Source organism: Malaclemys terrapin, chromosome 10 (genome assembly GCF_027887155.1).
Source record: "Malaclemys terrapin pileata isolate rMalTer1 chromosome 10, rMalTer1.hap1, whole genome shotgun sequence".
Lineage (NCBI taxonomy): Eukaryota > Metazoa > Chordata > Testudines > Emydidae > Malaclemys > Malaclemys terrapin.
Window position 1 is genome coordinate 17,988,393 of NC_071514.1, and position 17,846 is coordinate 18,006,238.

Below are 17,846 nucleotides of genomic sequence, written 5' to 3' on the forward strand. Positions count from 1 at the left end.
AATCAATTTGTAAGCACCTGGAGGATAATAGGGTTATAAGGAATAGCCAGCATGGATTTGTCAAAAATAAATCATGCCAACCAACCTAATTTCCATCTTTGATAGGGTTACTGGCTTAGTGGATGTAGAGGGAAGCAGGGGACATGATAGATCTTGATTTTAGTAAGGCTTTTGACAACGTCCCACATGGCATTATCACAAGCAAACTAGGGAAATGTGCTCTAGATGAAATTACTATAAAAGGTGAGTAACTGGTTGCAAGACCATTCTCAAAGAGCAGTTATCAATGGTTCACTGTCAAACTAAGAAGATATATCTAGTGGTGACTTACAGGGGTCAGTCCTGGGTCTGGTACTATTCAATATCTTCATTAATTACTTGGATAATGGATAGGAGATTTTGTTTATAAAATCTGTGGGTGACACCAAGCTGGGAGTGGTTGCAAGAACTTTGAAGGTAGGATTAGAATTCAAAATGACTTCAACAAATTGAAGAATTGGTCTGAAATCAATAAGATGAAATATAATAAAGACAAGTGGAAAGTACTTCACTTAGGAAGGGAGAAAAAAATCAAATGCACAACTACAAATAGGGAATAACTGGCTAGGTAGTAGTATTGCTAAAAAGGATCTGGAGGTTATAGTGGATCACAAATTGAAGGAGAGTCAACAATGAGATGCAGCTGTGAAAGGAGGTGAATATCATTCTGGGGTGTATTAACAGAAGTGTCATGGATAAGACACGGGAGGTCACTATCCTGCTCTATTTGGCACTGATGAGGCCTCAGCTGGAGTACTGTGTCCAATTTTCAGCTTTAGGAAAGATGTGGACAAATTGGAGAGAATCCAAAGCAGAGCAACAAAAATGATCAAAGGTTTAGAAAACCTGACCTTTGAAGAAAGGTTAAAAAAGGTTAAAAAAAATTGGACACGTTTCATCTTGAGACAAGAAGAAAGACTAGGGGTGACCTGATAACAGTCTTCAAAAAACTAGATAAATTCATGGAGGATAGGTCCATCAATGGCTATTAGCCAGGATGGGCAGCGATGGATCACGAGTAACTTTTTATCCACATAAATAGTCCTACTGAAATCAATGGAACCACTCACCTGAGTAAAGTTACAACTCAAGCCCATTGTTATACATTTTGTAAAGAATCATACAAACTAACAACGCTATCTTTTAAAATAAAATAAATAAATAAGAATAAGAATAATAAATAATAAAGCATGAAGGGTTGTAATATGTGTGCTTATAAAAGTTGCAATTACATTTTTCTTCTTATTCAGTATTGATTAGCCAAGTAAATACAACAGTCTCTCACTTGTTCTGACCAGAACCATGAAAAATTAGCAGAAACAGAAGGACAATGCACTACAAAATATTCGTTGTTCATTAATTCTTACACATGTATTTTCATTTTAGCTCTTTACATATAAATCCCTCATAATGCACTAATAAAAATGCCCTGTAAAAAAAACCTGACATCTTAGAAATAAGAGACCCTATTGTGGCATTGTGTGATTAAATGTGTGGGGAAAGACTGCCACTTTTCATGTGAGCCACCAGGAATAAGGATTAGTAAGATTCTGCCCCAATTTGAAAATGAAATAATCAAACAAAGGGGAAGGAGAAGAAAACAAACAAAAAAATGGTAAGGAAAAGGAAGACTGGAAGTTACTCAACTTCAATATGTATATTTATGAAGTGACTCAATAAATTGGTGTTGGACTATCGAGCGTTTCACCTCTTCATAGCTCACTAGTTCAAATGTGAGCTAGGAGAGGTAGTAAATGAATACATTATCTGTTGGCCGTTTTGTTCACTATGGGAAATGAGCTGGAGGCCTCAGGAAAGAAGCTAAATATTTCACTAGCAGTGAGACTGAACTACTTTCTTGCGCCTAAAGTTGGTCTCTCTGAAAAATGAGATTGAGACACATTGGCAGGGCAGTGTGGGAAGACTGTTTTGCTGTTACTTTTGTTACATCTATTTGGTGGATAAGGAGAGGATTTCTGTGCTAGGCTGTGAATCTGGTATCTTTCACAAACACTAATTTCACTTAGTAATTAGAACATATATACAGTTTGCAAGCAATACATTGGCAAATATGATCTCCATTTGCTTTGTTTCAAACGTGTATGAAATCAATGGGAGTTAGGCTCCTAGGTGTTTTTGAAAATCCCACTAGGCACCTATGTGCATCTTTAAGCACCTAAATATCTTTGAAAATCTGGCTCAGAGAGACATATTAGAAACGTGTACACAAATAACAGTTCCAGGGTAACAGATGTCTGTTTTATTTCCGATTCCAGCCATAAACACCTAGCATAGGCTTACTTAGCTTCTACCATATGTGACAAAGTTCCTCCTCTATCTTGGTGGGTCCTGTGTTTATTGGCAGATTTTCTTGCCTCAGAGATTCACCATGTGGATTGGGGAACAGCCCAGAGACCTTCCCCTCTGGAAGAACCCACAGTCCAGGTCAATTGGGAGGTTTTGGGGGAACCCAGGCCCGCCCTCTACTCCAGGTTCCAGCCCAGGGCCCTGTGGACTGTAGCTGTTGATAGTGCCTCCTATAACAGCTGCATGACAGCTACAACTCCCTGGGCTACTTCCCCATGGGCTCCTCCAAACACCTTCCTTATTCTCATCACAGGACCTTCCTCCTGGTGTCTGATAACGCTTGTGTTCCTCAGTCCTCCAGCAAAAAGAAGAACAGGAGTACTTGTGGCACCTTAGAGACTAACAAATTTATTAGAGCATAAGCTTTCGTGGACTACAGCCCACTTCTTCGGATGCACTTCTTCCTCCAGCAGCGCACACACTCTCAGCTCCCTGCAACTCTTGGTCCTAGCAACTCACACTCTCACCACAAACTGAAGTGAGCTCCTTTTAAAACCCAGGTGCCCTGATTAGCCTGCCTTAATTGATTCTAGCAGCTTCTTCTTAATTGGCTCCAGGTGTCCTAATTAGCCTGCCTGCCTTAACTGGTTCTAGCAGGTTCCTGATTACTCTAGTGCAGCCCCTGCTCTGGTCACTCAGGGAACAGAAAGCTACTCATCCAGTGACCAGTATATTTGCCCTCTACCAGACTCCTATATCCCATTGGTCTGGGTCTGTCACACATAGCACCGTATTTTTTTCAAGCAGTATTTTCTTCCAGACACTGTTGTTTCTGCACAGAAAAAAGTCCTTAGGACCTCAAAGCAGAACAGATTTTGTTTACAAAAAAGGAGTGGGTAGGTACACAGGCCCAGTCTTGAAAGGTATTTAAGCTCCTTACTTTCACTGATTTCAGTGGAAGTTATGAGCCTAAATACCTTTGAGGATCTGGGTCTAAGTGTCTCTTTATTTAAATAATCTTATTCACATACACACACACACCCCACCATGCCATCTGGATGAATGCAAAATGAATGAGAGCAAAAGAGAAACACAATCATTTGTGCTGTCCAGTGTAGGCAGTTTGAACAACCATCTCCTGGCCTGGTTCCAAACGATCATGAAGAAAAACACTCCAGAGATGATCCATAGTCACATCAATGCTTGACCACAAAGATATGTGGACAAACATGTACGTTTGTACCCACTATTTCATTTGTAAACTATGTTATGTGTCGAGGTCTACAAAAGAGCATCTAACATACTTCAAATAGCCTCAAAATTTTGAGTACAGGACCTGACAACAACACCTAACTTTTTTCCAGCAGGATAAATCTCACGTTTAAAACTACAGTACAGTATGGAAGTTGATAAATATTTTTTAAAAGGAAGGAATTTGTACTGCACCTATCACAATGAAATCCTGGTCTATGACTAAGGCTCCTACAGTCTACAGCAATAATAATTATAAATGGATAAAGTTTTGTAAAGCAAATCAGATACTACGGTGATGAGCGCCGTATAAAAACCTATATAGAATAGAATAAGACATTACACACTTGCATCCAAACTAATGTAAATTTCTCCTCGGACAAAAATGGCACAGATAATAATGTTAAATTAATTAATTAATATTATTGTTGCAGAAGTCCTATAGTAATCCTTTTCTTTCTGTAATGGACTCATTTATTTCTTTTAGGAATTTTCCATTCTGCCTTACCTACTACTTCCCAACCATTAGCATTCTCTGTTATGTTAGTACAGCTTGACCAACTGGATATTTTCAGAGTCGGAAAGATTTCCCAGCCAACTTTCCAATCTGTATCATTAGTGAGAGCACTAGCAAAATCAGAAAAACTTTAAAGGAAACTGCAGAGATGGAAAATGTTTCTATGAAAGAGCAATATACTTGGTACCTTGAAATAAATGGCTTAAAATTATATTTATTTACTATCCTAAAACTATGTGGCTCAAATTCTACCTTCCATTTCCCTTATGCAACTCCCATAGGTCCAAATTCTGCCTATTACTTTTAAATGAAAGGTAATTGACTCAATTCATCCCAGGATTATACCAACTTCTGCCAGCATAACCCAGGGGTCAGGGCATCAGCTTGCAGAAAGTCCATCCCTAGGAGGGCTGTTGCTGTACAAGTGACCATTAACTAGTCAACAGATTGAAAAGTAAGCGGAAGTGACAAAGGATGAAGCATGAGTCAGGCAGACGGGGTGCACTCAGAATATTCCCAAGGCAGCCTCTGGTAGCAGGGTTCTTATATAGCCCTAGCTACATTCTTCATACTTCTTCATTGACAACTATTGTATTAGCTGCAGCTATATTTCAATGGCACTCAGCTGAGTTAACTGATTGAGCTATGGCAGTTTTTCTTGGCAGTCCTATTTGCATGCTTAACTACAGTGTAGTACATAATCAGCGAGCTGTCACTCTCTCAGATCTCTCAAGTATTTCTACCAAGCGCTGTAGCTTTCTGATTCTTTAAGTTTCAGGAATGTCAGATGGCTGCCAAGTACCCTAAATTACTGGGATATCGTTTAACCCATTGTAAGCTTTAGATGTCACCTGCTCTGCATTCTCCGACCACCTCCACCTAAATAGGCAGAATTCCCATCTCCTTTCAATATTTTTGATAATGTGTACACATTTTTTGCCTCATGATAAAACTATTTACCTCTTAATCTCACCTCCTTGCCTTGCAGTTCATTCTCTTCTCTCACTTGCACTTTATCTCCATGTAGTCTGCTCTCAGTTGCCTCACATCTTGTGATTTTCTCTCTCGCTCTCGTTGTTTACTCTCCTCTTCATTTCCTCTCTCTCTTTTCCTTTTGTCTCACTTTTCTCTCCTCACCTAAAGAGTATAAATATGCTTTTCCTGGACAAAAAGGCACTATTTCAGATCTGGTACATATCTAGTACTGGGGGTGGTGTAGAATCCCACACTAGCAAACGAGATGGCACACAGTCAGAAAGGACATGCCCAGGGTGCATGGGTCATTTCCCCCAGCCCCTGCAATTTCCTATCGTAAAACCCCCACATGAGCAGAACTATCCATAAAATAATCTTCAGTCTGTTGTGGTTTTCAATTTAAATCCACCTAAAGTGATTTTCCATTCATGCTAAACATAAAAAGTATTGGCATTGCTGCACTGCAAAAGCTTAAGACAACAAAAGGAATAGATTGCAAAGCTTTCTGTTGCACTTCTGGTCAGTGACATAATGATGGGTGTCATGGACACCCATGTAAGATAAAACCGTGTTGGCTGTCATCAGAGTAGGCTACTTGGTCGAGTCATTATTTATTTATCTATCTATCTATATTTCATACAGAAATTTCATCATCATCATCATGTTTATGGGCCAAATTCTCTGCCATAGTACCATATTACTCTAGCAACACACCCTGCTGATTTACCAGAGGCTTCAGAGGTTGGATAAAAGGGAATTCTCCAGAGTTAGAATGGGAAATAGGCATCTTTATTCCCACTCCAGAGTGAGCTTCAAAATTGATTCTAGAAACCATGTTTTTCCCCCCACATAGAGCATGGGTGACTATATCCACTGTTTCTGTAGATGATTTGTTTTTGAATGGTTATGTTTTTCAAGAAGTTTCCAAAAGCACCTAGGCCCTGGAACAATTGAATACGTGTTTTTTTAAAATGTACATAAACTGAAAAAAAAATAAAATTAAATATTTCTCAGATGCATGGAACTATGAGCAAAATTAGCATTTAAATCTAAACTGTTTTACATATTTATTGTTGATTTGTGGGGGTCACTTCCTCATTATACACACTACTGATACTGCAAACTTAGGGATATATTCTTTTCCCAACACATGCAGGTAGCACTCAGTGATCATAATGTAGGGTTACCATTCGTCTGGATTCCCCCGGACATGTCCGGCTTTTTCGAGTTAAAAATAGCGTCCGGGGAGAATTTGTCAATGTCCGGACTTCCCCTCCGCCCCCCGCATACAGAGCGTGCGCGCGGCTTACAAAGCAGCCCGGGCTCCGACAGCCAGAGCCAGAGCCCTTCTGTCATTTCCCCCTCCTCGCTCCTGAAACTTGACACCACTCCCCTCCTCTCTCTCCCTCCCTCCCTGCATTCTCAGATCCCGTCTGGAGCTCCGACCCTGCTCCCCTCCCCCGCTGTCGAGCGCGCTGCTCTGCAGCACAGTAAGGGGGCCGGGGGCCAGAGAAGCGGCAGGAAGGTTCTGGGGGGGGGGGTAGTCAAGAGACAGGGAGCAGGGGGGAGGGTTGGATGGGTCAGGGAGTTCGGGGGGGGCTGTCTGGGGGTTGGGGGTGTAAGGTTTTGGGCAGTCAGGGTACAGGTGGGGGGGGTCTCAGGAGGGGGCAGTCAGGGGACAAGGAACAGGGAGGCTTAGGTAGGGGGTGGGGTTCTGGAGGGCAGTTAGGAGCAGGGGTCCCAGGAGGGGGCAGTCAGGGGACAGGGAGCAGAGGGGTTTAGATGGGTTAGGAGTTCTGGGGGGGGGGGTTGTCAGGGGGTGGGGGTGTGGATAAGGGTTGGGGCAGTCAGGGGACAGGTAGGGGGTAGGGTCCTAGGGGGCCAGTTAGGATGTGGGGAAGGTCTCAGGAGGGGGCAGTCAGGGGACAAGAGGCAGGGAGGCTTAGGGAGGGGGTGGAGTCCTGGGGGGCAGTCAGGGGACAAGGAGTAGGGGGGAGGGTTGGGGGTTCTGAGGGGGCAGGAAGTGGGAGGGAGTGGAAGGGGCAGGGGCAGGGCTAGGACAGGATGGGGGCGGGGCTAGGACAGGGGCGGGGCTCCTCCCATCCTCTTTTTTGATTGTTGAAATATGGTAACCCTATCATAATGGGGTGATGCATAAACAAAAAAAGAAGAAGAAGCCCCTTTGTTTGGATGCTATTACATTGTCACTATTAATCCTAAGCGGCCTTAAATATGGTTTCTTATATTTTCAATTTGTATCTTAGGGAAGGAAGATTGCCTTCTGTTAGTTGTTTCAGTAGGACTTCAAGGTTAGTCTGATGAGTTTTTAATAGTCTATACATTTTGCAACAGACTTTGTGCCAGAGTCTGGCATTTATGTACTTATATATGTTCTTATCTGCTATAAACAGAGATGGGCTAAACCACACTTGAGTAGCTTGTTTCTCAGAACACACTGATATCTGTGTTTGTGTGTGTGTATAAGTGTGCAATGCTATCCACACCTTATTTTCTATCTTATGATAAAGTCAGTAATTTTAACTTCTACTTCAACTGGTCCTCGAGGGATTCCGTTTACAGAGATGCTATCAACTTCAAAATGACATGTTTGCCTGAAAAATGTTCTCTTACTATTGTTACAAAACTAGCCATTAAGAGAGCTACATCTGGGAGGAATTGGGTGGTGAGCAGGGATGGAATCTCTTTTTTCAGTTGATTTTGCGCAGTTGACAGCTCCTTCTGTCCAATCATTTCCACTGTTTTCTCTTCAAAGCCACGGCAACAGCAGTATCTGAAACTAATACAACTATTTTAAAAGTACCCACATTTCAAACTGATGGTGTCCCTTTATGAGAAATCTGCTGGTGTTGTAGTGTGCTTTTTTATTTTCCCATATAGTCTATCAGCAAGTTCCGAGTGCTGACATATGCTCCCTGGTTGTGAGAGAAGAAAGAAGAAAATGAAGAAAGACTGTGGTACAGTAAACTCAACAAATGCTAACACAAACAAGACAATGTTATAATACTCAGGTAAGAGGTTAGTTCTGGGGATTGCTAAAGCGATATGGATGAAGCCAATTCTATCTATGCCCAACCTATTCTTAAGTCATTGTGTAGAATGTATTTTTCCCCAAGTATGATAGAATAGCAGATTACTACTTTGGGGCCTCAATTTTCAATTATTGTTGAGTGATAGAAGCTGAAACTAATACAGCTGTTATCTAGATGTGCCAACCCTGCTATTCCCAAGAGTTGGAAATATGAGATAAGTATTACAAGCCAACAAACCTCAGAGTTGAGAGTGGTGCCACTGCCTACAGTTAGCTTCAGCTGCATGGACAAAACAGTGTATAAGAATAACAAAAGCTCTCAGAAAATCTGTTGAAAACTTATGTATTTGATAGATTATGACATGAGAGTAGGATATTTCTGAAGCTACAAATTATAGGGTTTACAGAGGTTTTGTATGATCTGTAACCCATTATATCTATCAGCAGGAGCTGCATAACAAAAGTATTGATTGGGGATCTGTTCTATGTGGCATTACGGCCCTTGGCAATTTGTCCAGCAGGCAAATCTGGTAGAGAGATTTACTTTGGACTTAGTTCAAACACCACTTACTTGCCTATTTCCTCATCCTTGCGATAAGAGTAACACCAATAACAATTAAATACTCCTCTGATAAACCAACACTATATAATGCCAGAGACTTATCATGACTGCCCTAAAGAAACTTCATTCTCCTTTTTCTTCCCAACAGACTGACAAACTTGGTCAGGTGGCTATTGCTGTCTTCTGCCCCATGAGATTTCTATGACTGCATGCAAGCCATAATACATTTTTATTGGAATCACAAGGAAAAGATTTAAAATAAAAATGAAAACAAGTGCAATCACAGGGGCAAGATAGAAACACACTATGAAAGTCAAGAGTAGCCTATTCAATTCGATTTACACAACACTGTGGGGATTAATTCAATTTACTGGCATTTTCAAATGACCTGGCTTCTCCTCTTCTCACCAACAACAAATGTCCATCGTTCATTTACTGCTTGGTGTAAACCATCTAAATCACTTGCTTCCAAAAGAGTTCTGAGGTTTGCAATCCAAGGGCCCAGCTTTCTGGCCTTTACTTACAAAAGTAGTCCTTACTCACCAGAGTAGACCAATTAAAAACCAAGCGATTATTCATGCAAGTAATTGCGAGATTGTCCCCAAGTTTCCAATCCACCTCCTTTTCAGCGAGGTTCAAAAAATTGTTCCAGATCCTCATATGCCAGTGGTTCCCAAACTTGTTCCACCGCTTGTGCAGGGAAAGCCCCGGCGGGCCGGGCCAGTTTTTTTTACCAGCTGCGTCCGCAGGTTCGGCCGATTGCGGCTCTCAGTGGCTGTGTTTCATTGCTCCAGGCCAATGGGAGCTGCTGGAAGCGGCGGTCAGTAGGTCCCTTGGCCCACGCCGCTTCCAGCAGCTCCCATTGGCCTGGAGCAGCGAACCGCAGCCACTGGAAGCCATGATCGGCCGGACCTGTGGACACAGCAGGTAAACAAACCGGTCCCTCCCGCCAGGGGCTTTCCCTGCACAAGCGGCGGAACAAGTTTGGGAACCACTGTCATAGTGTCAAAGGCTAAAGGATTTGCATATGTGTCAGAATTCACTATGCTAAGTACCAATTCAAAATTAATCTTCACTTAGAATGAAATTTGCCCCTCTGCAGAGCACCAGCACAAGGTCTATGTGCCACTTAAGTCTCGCTTATATGCTATCTTGAGGGCCTAAGTGGTGCCAACACTTTTTGTTTTGGCTCTCTGCACAATGATGAATTTCACACTTAGGGTACGTCTATACAGCAACTAAACACCCATCCTAGCCAACTTGGGCTTGCAGTGCTTAGGCGGTGGGGCTGTTTCATTGCTGTGTAGACTTCCGGGTTCAGGCTGAAGCCTGGGTTCTAGAACCCTGTGGGGTGGAAGCGTCCCAGAGCCTGGGCTCCAGCCTGAGCCCAGAAGGCTACACAGGAATGAAACAGCCCAAGTTGGCTAGCATGGACCAACCGCAGGTTTTGCTTTGCTGTCTAGACATACCCTTAGTGTCAAGAAAAAATTCCACTGCCAACAGCATTTTGGTTGATGCATCTACAGGAGGCAGCTTTGTTATATTCACACAAGAAATGTGATGTTTTTAGAGTCTGTGAGTTAATTAGTGATTCTATTTATGATTGTTAGTTTGTGCAGCCTTCTTTCTCAACCACCAATACGCCCTCTCTCTCCTTCCTCTGTACCGAGACTATAAAAATAGGCTACATGTAGCATTGCTTTTTTTTTTTTTTTTTCAGGCTCTGCTCAGCAGATGTTTATTGGCTCACTTGTGCTTTTCTATCAAACTAGGAGCCTAGTTTATATTATTGATTTATGCTGCCTCAAACTCAAGGCTGAAAGAATAAAAAGTCCTAGGAGACAAATACTGTAGCAAACCGACCAGAGAAGAAAATGTACTTGCTATTATTTTGAGAAACAGATAATAATGAGGGGAGAGGGGGAAAGAAGAGGTAGAAAGAAATATAATGTTGCTTTTCTGCTTTCAAGGAGAAGAAGAATAAAACTTTGTATGGAAAAGCTACTTGCTCTCAGCTTTAACCTCTCTCACAATGATATGCTCTGTTTACGATTCTTTGTTTGATTACTCTGGCCTTACCGACTTTAAATTGCCAAAGCACTTTCCCACAAACACACTGACACTTAAACTTGAGCCACAACAGATTACCACCACCCTCTTGTTGCTCACTGGAAGCAGCTAGCTATTAGGATGCCTATTCTGTTACTGTAATGCAGGGTTCAGGAAAAGATCGCATTCTCATGCCTCAATCATCTAACTAGAGTAAAGGATTCCTATAGAGTTCAGTCACTTGGACAAAAATACCATCAGTAGCTATTAAATGGACAAAACCTTTAACTCTGAGCATGAAAAACTTGTTCCTTAGGGTCTTATCCTGCTTTCTCTGAAATCAATGGCAAAATTTCCTTTGACTTCAGCTGCAGCAGGTCAGGCCCTGAAATTCTGTCAGATAAGATTACAAGACAAAATTTATAGTTTGAAGAGCATGTGAAATGCTTAATGTTATTCTAACATGAAACTATTAACTATGTTTAAAGGAGTCTATTCTGCCATCTCTAGCTTAAAGAGATTAAATGTTTTTCTTATCCTGCACACTGTACATGGGGCACAATATTTCCATTTATTAATCTGTATTTGTTGCAAACTATTAAGCAATCAGTAACTCTACATAAATATTTCTGGCAAGACAGTGTGCTCTAGCTGTAAAAGTGCTGTCTTATTTCTTCCCCATTAATATATAACAGCTTCTCCAGCTTCATAATTACATACATCCTTTATTCTTTTTAAACAGCACCACAGAATTTAAACACTAGATGTTGAATAATGTGAAAAAAAATATGGATTATACGCTAGAAGAAAACGATCAGCTGTCATCAAGCAGAAGCTAGATTCCCAATAAAGAGAACAAAGAGAATGTCTCAACTGAAATGATCAGGTTTAGCTAATCCAACCTATTTTGGCCACATGAGTTACACTCTGCTAAAAGAGAAGAGTAATTTGCTATTTGAACAAAATTATATGCTTTCATCTATCCTAAAAAAATTATTTAAAAAAATTCAATTCCCTTCTGTAGGAGGCAAAATATCATCACTAAGCAAAAGAACCAACCTGATTTCAATTAAATTAAGAGAACATCAGAGCATGCAGTATAGTTGTAGCCATGTTGGTCTGAGGATATTAGACAGACAAAGTGGGTGAGGTCCAATAAAAGATATGATCTCACCCACCTTGTCTCGCTAACATCTGAGCACACAGACATCAGATCAGCCTTGAGCCAAACCCAATCCCTTTAGACTAGATTTTATTACCTGTACTCATCATGGGTGGCAAGTTCTATGGGCCCATGGTGCCTGGGCACCAGGAATATTCCTGGCCCGGGGCCCAGCTCCGGCAATGTTTGAGGCCAGGTCTTTCCTTCATCCCCGCCTTTCGCTCCCAGGTGCTCCCCCCATGCGTCTCCCAGGTGATTTAAAATGGCCCGTGGCCCCCACCCACCACTGGCAGCGCAGCAAAGCTGAGTGGCTTCCTGCCTGCTTGCTCCACGTGGCTACCGGCCCCTCCCTGCAGCCCCTGGGCAGGGTGGGTCAGGTTTCTGTCCATGCGCGCTGCTCCCACCCCAAGTGCCCCTGCGGCCATTAGGAAGCTGCAGGGGCAGTGCCTGAGGGTAGCAGGGTGCAGACGCCCCCTGGCCCGCCCTGCCTAAGGGGGCCCAGGTAAGCACTGCATACCCCACACCTCCTCCCAGAGCCTGCATCCCCACCCCTTTCCCACACACACCGCTCCCAAACTCCCTCCCAGAGCCTGCACCCCCTTTCCACACACCCTCCTGCCCCCAAAGTGCTTCCCAGAGCCTGCAACCCCAGCCCCACCCCAGAGCCTGCACCCCTCAACCCCTCCTGCATCCCCACCCCCGGCCCGGAGCCTGCACCCAGCACCCAAACTCCATCCCAGAGACTGCACCCCCACCCCCTTCCCCACACACCCTCTCCTGCCCCCAAACTCCCTCCCAGACCCTGCACCCAAACTCCATCCCAGAGCCTGCACCCTAGACCCCCTCCCCCACCCAAACTCCCTCCCAGAGCCCAAACTCTCACCCCTTCTGCACCCAAACTCCTTCCCAGATCCTGCACCCCAATCCCATGCCCCAGCCCAGGGCCTGCACCCCAGCCCTCCTCCCCCCCACACAAACTCCCTCCCAGAACCTTAGGCAGGTGGGGGAGCGGGCTCTGGGCATTCTGGGCATCACCAAAATTTCTACAAACCTGCCGCCCCTGGTCCTCATGTAGAGTCATATCATACGTATCAAATAATCACATTGAAATAAATTGGATTACTCATGAGTAATAGTCTCCTTGTTACAAACCGGTTCAGTAACCAGTAAAGTCACCATTCTGTTGTCAGTGGACCTAATCAACCCCATAGGTCTGGGTAGAATCTAGTCACTAAAGTTCGTGTCCCGAATCAGGCTCCACAGAATTTACAAGGACCTTCAGGGGTATGACAGAAAGCTCACACAGAGAGATATAGCCTTAAAGAATTTTTATTAAAAACAATAATAGTAAGTAAATGGTAAAATAATCAGAGTTACAAATTTACAGTAGTATTACTGCTATTTCAAAAGATACATATGATAAAATAATATTATATGCAACAACGCTTTGGTTAATATACTCACACCCTTCCTTGATAACCTTGTGGTAAGAGACACAGGACCAGCCTTGCGGTTCAGGTTTCTCAATTCTTGAGTGAGGGATGCAGTGCTTAGAAAAATCTAATGCTAAGAGCTATCAAAATTAAATTAGGGTTTACTTGACTAACAAACTTAAAATCAAAACCTAATAAACAAAACTAAGAATAAAACTTAGGGAAACCAAGCTTAGCCTAGTTCCCTTGAAACTTAAAGTTTAAGAAGAACAAGTTCAGCCTATTAAGAGTAGCAGTCATCATAGATAGATAGAATAGATAGAGAGAGTGGAGGAAGTAAGTGAGAATGGAGTACTCTATCGAGGTGGGTCACCTCTTTTATAGGGCAAAGTTCCAGAAATCCTTCCTCCTACGCCCAAATTTCATTCCTCACCCACAAAATGTTAGAGTACACTTACCCCATAGGCTAGTATGTATGTGCGTATTGATGACATGTACCTACGCACATATGTTTCCTTGTGGTGTATCTGTTAAGTCTGTGGGTACAACATTGAAAAACTCCTTATGCCATTCTCCATTGTCTATTAGTCTAGATAAAAGGTCATAGACATAGGCGTGGGTACTTATCTATTTAGTTAACAAGTTATAGGTCAACTTTACTTTCTGAGTAAACGGTCAATATAGATATGCTAACTTTGCCTTAGCTTAACATACAGGATTTGGCCTGTAGGTCTCTTGCATTACAGCCAAACTTACTTTAATATAGATCTATAAACCTATTACAATAAACCAAATACTTAAATCAGTGGTTCCCAAACTTGTTCCGCTGCTTGTGCGGGGAAAGCCCCTGGCGGGCCAGGCCAGTTTGTTTACCTGCCACGTCCGCAGGTTCGGCCGATCGCGGTTCCCAGTGGCCGTGGTTTGCTGCTCCAGGCCAATGGGAGCTGCTGGAAGCAGCACGGGCTGAGGTACGTGCTGGCCACCGTTTCCTGCAGCTCCCATTGGCCTGGAGCAGCAAACCGCGGCCACAGGGAGCCACGATCGGCCGAGCCTGTGGACACAGCAGGTAAACAAACTGGTCCGGCCCGCCAGGGGCTTTCCCCGCACAAGCAGCGGAACAAGTTTGGGAACCATTGACTTAAACTATAAGAAAAGATACATATTTGCAAGCAAGCAGGTTAGTCCTATAGGCTACAGGTTAAACAGGTTCAGCTAACTTTTATTTCTCCTTATGAATTCCAGTGACTTCCCACTCAGTTCTGCAGACTTTAGAGAAGCAGGTAATTCAGCTAGGCAGTTGTACTTTTCAGTTCTTATTATGTACTGTGAGCCTTTTGAGGTTCACCTGTCAGACCCGAAGAAGAGCTCTGTGTGACTCAAAAGCTTGTCTCTCTCACCAGTGGAAGTTGGTCCAATAAAAGATATTACTTCATCCACCTTGATAAGCTAAGCATGATTATGAAGAGAAAGAAGATGCATCAGGTCTGAAATGAAGCATGTGAGCATGCAGGCAGCATGCCACAGCATTTATTATGATGAATGAGAATTGAGAGGGAGAGTCCATGCTAAGCATGTAACATGGCACTACGTTTTCTGCATTTCTTTCAAATATCTTGTTTAAAAGATAGAACAAATGGCCAATACTCTTCCGCTCCACAGAGAAGAGTTGGGTTTATGAAAACAGGGCAAGGGATTACACTGGGATTTATCATACTAAATATTTCCTTTTACGGGATACTAGAGCAACTACTGAAACAAAAGTTCAGTTGGCAAGGACACAATTACAGGTTCTAACTCTCAACTCGGCCTTAAAACAAACTCTTCTTTTTGAGATGTACTTTGTACTTATAAGTGGGTTTTGCCTTTCTTCTGGCATCCTCTTATGTGTCCTTTAACGAAACTGAGAAGGACTGGTTTGGCGATATAACCACAATCCTCAACATTCATTTATTTAAGGTGAGTACCTCACTTAAAGCACATAGCGCTCTGCTCCCCTCCCTGTACACTCAAGGACGCTTCATATTATCTTCGTAACTCCTCCAACTCCTGCTTGACCTCAATCTCCCTGCATTAGAGAAGGCTCTCAACAGCCAGCTTGAAGCTTGTTTCTATGGACAGGAGCAAGCCATCATTAAGAGGTCCCTGAAGAGATTTAATTTTACCCGAAGAGTATCTAGAATAAGCTTTAAATATTCATTGCACTGAAGGATAAGGAGCACAGATCTATATTACACATGCTACTAGGAGGGTGACCAAGTTGCTTCTCCAGGTTTCGGTTAGGGGGTCATGCATGGTGTTGCAAATACACCTATTAGATGGAAGGGAAGTCAGGTTTAGTTGCTTCTCAGAGAGAGTATGGTGGGGGGCCTGGGCTGTGTTGGTCAGCAGGTCCATCAACTGAGGGTTCAGATCTTGGAGACACCAGGCCCAGAAAGTTGTAGCAAGTTCAACAACTGGGTAAAGCAGGTTATACTGCATGAACATACCTTTGTCTCTGGTCATTTTGGAGGCATTTCTTCGTAATTTATCAGTTTCAGTTCCCTCTTGTTACCTTCTAGTCTCTTTACAAGTCTGTCCCTACCTAAGTCTCTGCTCTCATTTCATCCCACACCACCTTCAGATCCTCTATCCTAACTGCTCAGGATCTTCTTCTATGCTGCCCCTTACACCTAAACAGGTTCCACTTCCCATGGACCAAGCATTCTCTCTCTTCCCTCCTTCTTCAAAGGCCTGATCAGTTGACCATTGAAGTCAACTGGAAGACTCTTGTTGACTTTAGTGCACAATGGATCAGGCCTCAAATGCCACCTTAAAACATACTCTATCTGCAAAGCCTTCATGTGTTGATCTCACCAATGTATCCCTATTTTCCTGTGTCTGCGGTGTTGTTGCTCCAGTTATTATATTCATTAATACCATTTAGACTGTAAGCTTTAAATTTAAATTTAAAAAATTTGGGGGGAGGGATAGCTCAGTGGTTTGAGCATTGGCTTGCTAAACCCAGGGTTGTGAGTTCAATCCTTGAGGGGGCCACTTAGGGATCTCTGGGGCAAAATCAGTACTTGGTCCTGCTAGTGAAGGCAGGGGGCTGGACTCTATGACCTTTCAAGGTCCCCTCCAGTTCTAGGAGATGGGATATCTCCATAAATTTAATTTAAGAGCAAATATTTTTACTGATTCAAAAAACCTAATGCTTTTCTGCACAGTAAAAATAATTGGGCACAACAGTAACCTAAAACCCTATTTTTGAGACGCTTATCTCCTATATGTTGGTGCCTCACTGTCTAAAATAAATTAATATTACCTTACCTGCACAGTGTTTCTACATTTCTGTCATTGTCACAGGGCAGTTATCAATTCCTCCTCCATCTAGCAAGTATTCATGCTCTGTTTTGTCCTAGAAAAAAACTAGTAGATGCCAATCACAATTTTGAGAAGAGCTTTATGAAAGCTTGAGAATTTCTCTCTCTCACCAACAGCAGTTGGTGCAATAAAAGAGATTACCTCACCCACCTTGTCTCTCTAGTATCCTGGAGCCAACATGGCCATAACAAGACTGCATGCAACATATTTTATTAGGACAGAGTGGCTAGTTCACATTTTAATGACTATACTATAGAATGCTAAAAGCACCTTGCTGAATTGGGGCCTGTACATGACAAAGGCTACAACTACAATACAAGCTCGGGGTGTGATTCCCAGCTCCTGCAGACATACTTGGGCTACCTCTCATTGAGCTAGCGCGAGTATAAGTAGTATAGCTGCAGTATCACAGGTAGTGCCAGTGGAGGCACGGCTTTGCCATGCTGAGCACCTACCCACTGGTTTCAGGTGGGTTTGTACTTAGCCATGCCACCGCTGTTGATGCCCATGCTAATGCCGTTACACTAATATTTATACTTGTGCTAGCTCTGTGAGATCTAGAGTAAATATACCTACACGAGTGGGGAAATCACACTGCTAGCTCAGGGTGCAGACATAGCCTAACTTTAAGCCCATTGACTTCAGTTGGGCTATGCACATGCTTTAAGCTCAGTACATCGCTTTTTAGTACCTTGCTGAATCAAGGCCATAGTGATGTGCCAGTGTATTGCTGGGTATCTACCACAAATACGATGTGTAGCATTAAGTCTCACATGGACATTTCAGAGAGTTGTGATTAACCTGCAACATTTTTCTGCGTAAAGGAACATAAGCTGGATTTCAAATCAAAGAGTAAAAATAAAAATAAAAGACCTAGTTAATTAAACATGAAATATTACATAGCATATGAATCAGGGCCCATATGTGTAATGGGTAACTAAAATACTTAACAGGTTTCAGAGTGGTAGCCATGTTAGTCTGTATCAGCCATAAAAATTTTGGCATACTGTGGGGCCATGCAGGTACCCAAAGCAGTGACACAGTATGCCGACATTTTTATGGCTGACTTAGAACAACGTTTCCTCACCTCTCGTCCCCTAACGCCCCTACTCTACTTGAGCTACATTGATGACATCTTC

At 42.8% G+C, this 17,846-nt stretch overlaps 1 protein-coding gene across 2 annotated transcripts in view; it reads right to left on the reverse strand.

The window, feature by feature from the left end:
- Window positions 1-17,846, reverse strand: part of SH3GL3 (SH3 domain containing GRB2 like 3, endophilin A3) — a 91,591-nt gene that overhangs the window by 50,346 nt on the left and 23,399 nt on the right. Inside the window, exon 1 of one of the 2 annotated variants that reach the window (XM_054042774.1) lies at window positions 5,075-5,093. The exons of the other annotated variant lie outside the window; for it this stretch is intronic. The gene's annotated coding sequence lies outside the window, so the exon portion shown is untranslated. Of the gene's footprint in view, window positions 1-5,074; window positions 5,094-17,846 lie in introns of those variants that run through there. 2 annotated transcript variants of the gene reach the window in all.